This window comes from Ixodes scapularis, unplaced genomic scaffold (assembly GCF_016920785.2).
Source record: "Ixodes scapularis isolate PalLabHiFi unplaced genomic scaffold, ASM1692078v2 PGA_scaffold0__279_contigs__length_252992795, whole genome shotgun sequence".
Classification (NCBI taxonomy): Eukaryota; Metazoa; Arthropoda; class Arachnida; order Ixodida; family Ixodidae; genus Ixodes; species Ixodes scapularis.
In genome coordinates, this window is record NW_024609835.1 from 215,615,386 (window position 1) to 215,626,229 (window position 10,844).

A 10,844-nucleotide genomic window follows, 5' to 3' on the forward strand; every position below is an offset into this window, starting at 1 on the left:
GAAGTCCGTATCCATAAGTGTGGGAACCCCCCAGCGCTTACTTCCTCCCAATACGGGAGAATGCAGATCATTAGAGAATTCCTCTGGGGCATTTTGCTTTCGGCTTTGAGATTGAAATACCAAACTTGACATGTAATTATCATATTGTTTTATGTCAAACAGATATGCAATGCATACACATATGTACGATTTAGTATCTGACGCTTAGGAAGTACGGCTTATATTGTGCGCGTACGGACTCTTTCAAAAGAACAAGCGTATTGTAGCGTGTAAGGCTTAAAAGCTGTTAGTCATGTGTTTAGGTTTCATTTCTATTTCCAGTGATTCATACCGGGTTACTTAAACTTTTCCTCTTGACTTAAGTTTCTCCTGGAGCCTAGGTGCTACGAGTCTTCTCCGTCAATACATGGGGCGAAGCTCACACACCTTGCAAATCACGCCAGTGCAAAATAAATAAATATTGTTTGGATAAATATAGTTGCGTCCCTGGATTTTACGCTCAGATTTTAAGGTAAGTACAAATATTAAATAGAAAACCTTACATAGGTCAAAATTCTGCTTATTAGAGTGTCTATGCGAAGTCTTCTTGAAAACTCTCACAGCACGAAATCGAGTCCTAATAGCGGCCATACAAACAATATATTACAATTCCTGTTAGTAGGTCGTGACAGTTTACTATATAGACCTTTTCACCCTCCGCCGCATGGGCGCTGCCACCTTGCAATCACGTGATGCGGCCGCCATTAGGTTGCTTCAACTCGTCGCTCCGCTCTCTCCTCCGCAGTACTCCGCGCCTTGGCGGCTGCGTTGAATTCGCGTTTTTCGTCGCGTTTCACAGCATTTCTTACTTTTCTCCGTAAAGTGTCATTCGATACTTATATTCACCACATAATTACACTACATCATTGTGTGCACAACTTCTGCCGTTAATTTTTGTAACATATTTTTACTATTTTTATACCGTCGGCGTGCCGGCTACGTGTGAAGAGGCTGTATGGGCACATGAATCAGCGGTAGCGCTCACGCACATTCAGCACTATATGACTAAGACAGCACAAGGGGTTCAAAGGTCAATACTTACGAGAACTCAGGTTTGCTTACTAATAGTGGCAAAATATTCGCAATAGGAAGCGCGGTGTAAATATATAATGATCGTGCATTTGGGGTCTTAAGGAGGGTGACAAAATACTCAGTGTAAATAACCACGTGTGTTTCCTGAAAGCATCATTTTTTGTATTCATAACAGTTCGAAAGCAGTGGCTCTTGATTATATGGGTGAACTCGTGGACAAGGGAATAAACGTTTAATTTGGATTTTTTTTTTCTAATGCTAGAAATAATGGTACGTCACCATCAAGCCAATTTATTTGTTTACAATATTACACCTACATCTGTTTGGCGTTCTTAGTCGTTTTTTTTGCGATATATACATTCCCTTGATCGGTTTATTTATGAATTCCAAGAAACTGCATGCCGTTAATTAGTCCCATGTCTACAGTATCTTAATTGCTTGAATGGCATTCTTCAGATAACCAGTCCAATTCAAATAATTAATTTCAACACAAAGGTTGGGACTCCCCACGTAAGAAACTGTCACAGGCAGCTTGAGTATGCCTGGGGTTCACAAAACCTGACGCCGAAAAGAAGCCGTCTGCATGAAAATCGATTAGGGATTCACTTTTAGTAGCTGGCGACGCCGAAATCTACAACGCGCATCGGTCCAAACCAGTAAAGAGCTTTATACACAGGTCCATGCGGTGCCTAGCACTCAACTTCAATCAAACTTACCGGGGATCACTTCTTTTGCGCCCTTTAGTTTCATCTATCAAAATTTACTGAAGATGAATGTCATGCTTCATTTAAGGGGCGTGTCACTTATCTCATACCTTGAGAACGTCGTAAGCAAATGTCCAAATCACAAATAGTCTGTCATAAGGCCAATATTGTGAAATCCTGTTAATGAGTCATTAGTTAAATAAATTCTCTAGTCGGCCTGGGTTGATCTATTAGAATACTTCTCGGAAACTTAATTTCTTTAAATAAAGCAGGCCGGGAGAATGACACTTATTTTTTATATTGTGTATACGTCAATATAGAAGACTTTTCCAGTCTGCGAAGATCACAAGAAGTTGGTAAACGAATCCCACACATCGAGCAGTAAACTTGTCACTTTATCTGATATTCGTGACTTAGCACAATATCAATCATGTTGTGGACCTGCTTCTTCACTAAGCACTAAGTCTGTTACAATAGTAAGTTTTAGAAGATCGTTTTTTCAATCCCACGCTCTTTGCAGCGTGAGCTCGCGCTGCCACTTCGATGCGTGCTCTTAAGCGCGCACCCGTAGCGGTAGTGAGCATTTGAAAACTATCTACCAAAACTCCCTAATAAGGAGTATTCACTTGGCTCCATATTTGTGGGTGATATCTAGAGCGCATGCTCTGAACGAGCCCACATTAATAGGCTGCTGAGACGGCAATCTTGAGGGTGCGGAATGCACGTTACGAAAGAACTGTGGAAGCTCGCCATCAGCACGCGCTCAGCAGTCGTGCACACAGCTATGGCCGCGCGTGAATACTTCCTATATAGAGGCTGGTTCACACATTGGGAAAAGTTGCGTTCGCATGCAACCGAAATGACAAAAGCGACCAAAACACCAGAACAACCGTGACTCATAGATTACTTCGCGAAGGTACCCCTTACATTGCTTGCCACGCTGTTTACGGTGAACAATTCTCTCTGTGATCCTGTCGTAGCGGTCGTTTCGGTTGCATGCGAACGTAACCGAAGCCAATGTGTGAACCAGCCTTTAAATGAGCGGTAGAATATCTGACTTGAGCGCGAGCCCTTTCACACCATTCGGTGCACGCGTAGCCAAAGCCCGGCGGCAGGCAAGAAGCGCGTGCTGTGGCGAAGCTTGTCCTGCCCTTTATTTTTCTGGAAACTAGTGTTCGTGGGTACAACCGTGGGCGATGGTACTCCTCCCTGTGCACCAGCACAGTTGTTTGACCGCCGGAAACCTGGCCGAAATTAACGGTGGACGTAATCAAACGCATCTGGTGTTCGTGAAAATGCTCGCCGATTTAGGCTGAAACCACTTTGTGGTTCTCTAAGTGCCTCAGTGCCATTGTTTCATTCGCTGTATGCGACAATAAATAAATTTCTATCACAAAATTAAGCGAAAATTGCATAAAACAGCAACACAATCGTGTGTACGTCTAAACCGAAACAAACCAAATTGAAGCAACCCCATGGCGGCGAGTGCGCCAGAGCCCTCTACCTGACGGTCAGGCAACTACTGAAATGAAAAGGTCTATACCTAACTGCAAATGAAGAATGAAAGAGAGAAAAGGTTTTTCTTTAGAAAATTAATTTCAAACTTGCAAGTTTTTCTAAAGAAAGACTTGAAAGTTCAAAGCCGCCATTTCTAAAAACAAAAACAAAAAAAACCTTTTCTTCTTTTTATTTTTTATTTACCACTTAGGTAATATAGTAATCTCTCAGGACCGACCAACAGAAATTGTAATATATTGTTTGTATGGCCGCTATTAGGACTCGAATCTCGTGCTGTGAGAGTTTTGAACGGGACGTCACATAGACGCCCTTAGCTGAGGAGAATTCTGACCTAAGTAAGGTTGTCTATTTAATATTAGTACTTACCTCAATATCTGAGCCTAAAAGCCAGTGAAGCAACAATATTTATCCTAACAATATTTATTTACTGGGCACTGGCGTGATTTGCAAGGTGTGTGAGCTTCTCCCTATGTGTTGACGGAGAAGATATGTAACATCTAGATTCCCGGACAAACTTAAGTCACGAGGAAAAAGTTTAACTAACCGGCATGAATCACTAAAAATAGAAATGAAACCTGAGCACATGACTAACACTTTTGAAGCCCTACACGCTACGAAATGCTTGTTATTTTACAAAAGAATCCGTACGCGCACAAATTAAACCGCACTTCCTAAGCCTCAGATACTAAATCGTACATATGTGCATGCACTACATATCTGTTTGACATAAAAAAGATATGACAATTACATGTCAAAATTGGTATTTCACACTCAAAGCCAAAAGCAAAACGCCCTAGAGGAATTCTCTAACGATCTGCATTCTCCCGTATTGGGAGGAAGTAAGCGCTGGGGGGTGCCCACACCTATGGGTACGGACTTCGAAGTAAATTTTTTTAGGTACACCAATCCAAATGTTATTGATATTTGTATTTGGATATTAAGGAAACTGGCTAACGATAAATAGAAAACCTTACATAGGCCAAAATTCTGCTGAACAGAGCGCCTGTGCGAAGTCCCGTTCAAAACGCTCGTACCACGATATTCGAGTTCTAATAGCGGCCATACAAACAATATATTACAATTTTGTTGGTAGTTTCTGATAGACTACTATATTAACTAACTATGAAAAAAAAAATAAAAGAACGAAAAAGTTGGCTTTTTAGAAAATCCACTCCAAACTTGCTAGTTTTTCGAAATTTTCGTTTTTCAGGCACACGTAGCGCATTATATACTTATCGCAAAATATAGAAATAATTCTCAAAAGAAAGAGCTTAATTGGAGCTTTACGGTGATATTAAGATCATAAAAATATGTTGATTAGATCACACAGCACAGCTTGCTGAACTTCGTCAAATATCGTCGCAGAGAGGCGGTTTCATAAATAAAAACAAACTCAGTAAGAATGGTGTGACCAAGACGCCTAATCACCATAAAAAAGCCTATGTCTAATGTGTTCTCAAAACGTTATATTGATGTAGCGTAAAAAGTAGGGAAAAGGGATGGAGTGAAATATGTCACCTCCGATAAGCTGGAAAAAAGTCAGTTTCCACTTTGGCCGCTTCAACGGACCATACCTTGTGAACAAAAAATCCAGCGAAATTGTCGTTATCGTTTTATTTTAACATAGGAATTGCCCGAAACATTTTTTTTCGTCAAAATAAAAATACGACCCTAAATTCGTGCCTCAGTTGATATGAAATCACCCATATACTAGACTGACATAAAGCATAATATGTACCCGGACTCAAGTGTCTTAACTTGCAGAATAATAATAATTATTGTGAACAAATAAAAACACATGCCTTGCCAGTAACGCCAGAACAGCGGAAGGGCAGGGGTACATTTTATTGCTAGTGAGGAGAAAGTTCATAAAATCCTTTTCCGACCCCTTCCTTTACCACCATTTCCAACAATATGACAGAAAGAGGACGTCACAGGAGTGGCCTCCCCCAAGGGCTCATCAGAACACACAAAAGCCATCCTTATTTACTGGTGGATTACATAGCATCTGGTAATCCTCACCTGATCTACTCAAGATAAGTAAGCCAAGGCAGGCGATTCATTGATTAGAAATACATGTTTTAGCTCACTCGCCCTCTAGCGCCTTAACCTATTAAATACGTCTCCTCACAAACACTTTTAGTATTTTAAGGCTAAGAACCTTGTTGTAAAACAAACTTGCGAAGCCATGCTTTTGCTAATTCGGCTGCATGTATGTGCGTCTAAGCACTTCTGCACTAAATACTAAAAAGAAGGGAAACTTCCATGATGGGCACTAAAACATAATAAGATTGCGAAATTATAAAGTGCGTAGACGTAACAATTTAATTTATTATACCTCGGGCTAAAATTATCGATCTATTACATTTTTTTAATAATTAAAAAAATACATGAATTTGTTTGGAATCTATAATTAAACAAAAATAGTGCCAGAAAAAAAACATAGGTATAGGCTTACCGTCCTACTGTTTATAAAGGAGCGGTGCAACGATATCCAATTTGAATGTTTTTCACTTTACACGAGCTTACATGTACTAGTGGGACTCAAGGATACTCGCACGCAACGCCACTGGCAAAGAAACGCCTTGTCTGCGGTGTAATTGCAAGGACAAATGCGATAATTTTCATGCAATCTCTTATTTGCAAAATTTGATGACACCCCAATGACGATATTTGAATGCGGTTCATACATTCGAACCGAGAATTGCGTGGGCACTCGATTTGAGCCCGTGATAATTACTAGCTCGAGAAGCATTCGTGTAGTGGCCTGTGTCCAATCGCTGCAACGACGACAATAGCCGAGCCATAACAATGTCCGAAACTCAGCGCGCGTCCTGTGCTTTGCCAACCCACAAGCTGCTGGCTCTTGTGACATTCTCTGAAAGCCTCTGGATGGGTTAAATGACAGATGTGACTGGACATTTATAAATGGTAAACACAATCTAGACTACCTTTTAATTAAGCCTTGGTCTAACGGCTGTAGCTAGGATACCGTGTTTGGCTCGTAGAATTGAACTGGATATGCTAAGCGGCACATGTCGCCAAGTAGGGACATGCTGGGACGCTTATCCGCAAACTCCGCTTCCCAGTCCATGAGCCACCAAAGACCCAGACAAAGAGATCCCGAGTCAAGTCAAAGTTTTCTATTAATCTTGTTAGTAGCAGCGTCGTAATCGTCAATTAAAATTTATTCTTATCCCCGCTCATCGCGGCACACTCGGCAGAGCCGAGCGAAAGAACGGACATAAAGACTAGCAAAAGTGACGTCATCAGCTGGGTCCGATAACCCTCGCTCGCCAATACGCTGACTTGGGGATTTCAATGATGACGTCACGAACCTTTGGAGAGGTTACAGGTGGAAGAAAGGCTCAAGGCATGCCCTGCTGTAATCGCTGCACATATTTTTCAAAATAAATGCAGTTTACGTTGAATTTTGCCCAAGTTTAGTGCAATTATTGAATTCAGCCAAAATGCTATGGAAGTCTGCTCCTAACTCAGATTTCTTACAAAGTGCTTTAGCTTCCCTTTAATGCTAGTTTAACTTAGTTGCACAAGCATCTGCCTGTGCACAAACTAGAGCACATACATTGCTGTACTATTTTGCATTTAATGCACTGCCAAAGAAAAATGTTTAGATATCATAAAGCCCAAGAAGCTAAACCATGAATCTGAATGTGATATACAGCAGACTGATCAATTCAGATTCCAGGAAGTCACGAATTTTGTATAAATTATCGGAAGCTCGAATTATCAGAAGTTCATTTAAATATGTTACAAGATAAATTATGACTTTCTATATGGATGACTACACATACAACACAGATATTTCCTGATTTCCTCTGCTCAGGCGCATTAATCATAAGCTGGCATGCCATTCATGAAACATTGGTAAACTTTATGACACAAGTTCATTCAACCTTCAAAAATGTTGTTTACCGGGGATTGTTTAGACAGCACATGACAACTCAAAACGAAATTAAGTTTGTGCAATCAACAAAAACGCTGTCTTTTATGGACTGCTAAGTAGGGACCCATGAGTAATGGAAACGGGCATTGTGCTGCGGTTTCTATAGCAACTTGCGTGAACACTGCGACATAAAACTATGCGACCACATCACAACGTCCGTGCTATTTGATATGGAAACTGCTGCGCGGAGCCCGTTTTTCAGGCACACTGCTGCGCGGCACCCGAGATAGTTTAACCATTCAGCGGCATGTACAGAAAGCAAATGAGGAGGCGCCTTCGGCTGAAGATTGGCTGGGCGTGTTCCAGAGCGTTTTAACAAATTCATATGTGGCCAACCAGAAGCCGCGCGTAATATCCTGGCAGTAGTTGTGACAAAGAAAATAATAAGCTCGTCGGAGTAACTCTCGATGGCTGGGGTGCAGTGATGTTTCGATCACGGTCATGCAAAATCACGATGGAAGATATAGAAAATATAAAAAGCATGCGCGACCAGCTGAACGATTGGCGTAATCCGTACACCTGGGCCCGTTTTCTCGAACGCGAACCGTTTCTGCCACACAGTATATATTACCATGATTTCAATTGACGTTTCATAATTCCGTTGGATTTCTGCTGTTTATATTCTAGTTTGGTAGTTGTTTATTAATCCCCCTCCACTCTGCAATGCGTCTGGGGCCCGGGTTACTACGGGATGAAAATAATGTGCATTCATTTGGTAGGTGCCGGCCCGTATCCCCATGAACTGACGCCCCTAATTCAGGCAGTTCTCGACGTGATCGGCGTCGACTCGCCGAACCTGTGTGGGCTCTGTATCAGGATATACCGGCACGAGGTGCATGTATATAGACTAGTAGAAGAAGAAGATAAAGTTGACTTGTTCCACTGCTCGTCATGCTGGTATTGTGTCCTCCTCGGTGATACATGGTGTCAGAGGTGTTTTCTTTAGTCTGGTCATGGAGGGACTTCGCCCGCCTGATGGTTTGCTGCTCTCCGGAAACGTAGCCGACAACTGGCGCAAGTTTAAGCAACACCTGGAGCTCTACCTGGCCGCCAACGAGTCGGCTAAGGCACGCAACGACAAACAGAAGGCGACAATATTCCTCCACGTCGCGGGTGCCGAAGCTATCAAAATCTTCAACATCTTTGGACTGACAGACGAAGAAAGAACAAGCTACAGGGTCCTGGTGACAAAGTTTGACAAATATTACACTCCAAGGTGCAATGAAACTTGCGAACGCTACACATTCAGGACTCGGATGCAAGCAGAAGGCGAGTCGTTTCGAATCATTTTTTCGAGACGTAAAGCTAAAAGCTCAAACATGCAATTTTGAGCAGTTGTTTGATTCTATGATTCGCGACCAGATTGTGTATTGCGTCACGGATACGCGAGTACGCGAAAAGCTTCTTCGCGAAGATAACCTGACCTTGGAGAAGACAATCACCCTCTGCCAGGCGGTTGAAGTAGCCAAGGAAAGGCAAAGGACTTGGGACAACACAAAGAAGAGCGTGGCTCTTATAGCCAAGCAGGAAGGACAAGCCCGCTCCAAGACCAAGCAATGTGGAAGGTGCAACACGCACCACGAACCTCGGAAATGTCCCGCATACGGCAAAGCATGTCACTTATGCCGAAAAAAGAATCACTTCTCGGCTTGCTGCAAATCTAAGACCACAGTCGACAAAGCGAGTAACCAAGACGATTTTTTTTAGTTTTGGAGATTGGAAATGGCAGCGTTGACTGGATCATACCAGTGATCGTTTCTGGCAGAGAAGTTCAACTGAGGGCAGACACTGGTTCACAAGCGAACCTGCTACCGTTATCGACTTTCAAGAAACTAAGGGGAGCAAGTGAGCCGAAACCGTCGAGGGCGGTACTTCGCAACTACAGCGGAGGTATCATCGGGCACATCGGAATTGCAGAACTGCGGGTCAAGGTTAATGGAACAGAAGCAAGCCTAGACTTCTTCATCGTTAAGAACGCTAGCCACGCACTTCGCGGACTCAGAGCGTGTGAGTCATTTCGGCTAATCAACCATTTCAATACCTTGACAGGTGCCAATGACCATGCAAATAAGATCGCACCTTTCCAAGACTATTTGATGGCCTCGGATGCACCAAGAAAGAGCATAAAATGGTTCTAAAAGACGGAGTCAAGCCAGTCATTCAAGCAGCCCGTCGGGTACCACAGCTTTTGAAAGAACCTCTCAAACAGGAGCTGTCTAGAATGGAGAAGGCAGGAATAATAGTCAAAATGGAGGAACCGTCAGACTGGGTCAGCCCGCTCGTCGTGGTTCGCAAGAAAGACAACAAACTACGAGTGTGCATGGATCCCAGATTCGTCAATGAAAGCCTGAAGCGCGAGCATTACGAAATGCCGAGAAGAGAGGACATCGAAGCGGAGCTGGCTGGCGCGCGATTTTTCTCCAGGTTAGATGCCAACGCGGGTTTGCACCAGATCGCCCTGGATGAAGAAACGTCACGCATCTGCACGTTCAGCACTCCGTTTGGACGATACCGTTTCGAGCGTCTTCCGTTCGGAATTTAGTCTGCAGCGGAGGTCTTTCAGAAGTCAATGACACAGATCTTAGACGGCCTGCCGGGCGTTCCAGTTTACATCCACGATGTCCTCATCTGAGGTGCCACGCGTGAGGAACACGATGCACGACTCCAAAGAGCTCTGCAAGCGGCACAATACGGGGGCCTGACATTAAATGCAAAAAAATGCCTCTTCTGCGTCACAGAAGTCACCTTTCTGGGCGACAGGGTTACCGAAGATGGCATACAACCTGACCCCCAACTGGTACAAAGCGTCCTAGAGATTCCTGCTCCGAGGACTAAGAAAGGAGTCGAACGGATGATGGGTGTCGTCACCTTCTTCGGCAAGAGCCTGCCATGACTTTCGGACAAGACCGAAAAGTTACGAGAGCTCCTAAAAGATGTATGACTCTTCCAGCGGACCCAAGCTCATGAAAAGGAATGGCAAGACATGAAAACGTCTTTCACAGCAGCGCCAGCGCTTACTTTCTTTGATCCGTCCCTTGCAACAAAAGTGTGCACAGATGCCTCCAGGTACGGCTTGCGTGCAGCCTTATTCCAACAGCATGGAAACGACTGGCGTCCATTCGCTTATGCATCAAGAGTGCTGACCGACACGGAGACAAGGTACTTAGAGATCGAGAAAGACGCGCTTGGAAACGTCTACGGCTGCAAAAGATTCCATGATTTCATCTATGGTAGAAAGGTGATCTTGGAAACGGATCACAAGCCACTGATATCAATCTCGAAGAAAACCTAGGAGACATGCCGCCAAGGCTTCAGTGATTCTTCATCCGTCTCGTGAAGTACGAATTCGAGTGCCAGTTGGTCCCTGGCAAAGAACTGCTCCTGGCGGACACACTTTCTAGAGCGCCATCAGCAAGAACCGTGTTTGACCAGAAGGAAGATGACGACGTTAAAGTGCATGCAATCTCAGTTCTGTCAATTCTGGTGAGCCAGCAGACACTGACACGTTTGGTTTCTGCAACTCGCGAAGACTAGGAGTTACACCGAATTGCGCAAGCGCTAGAGGCACATGAGAAAATTGAGGG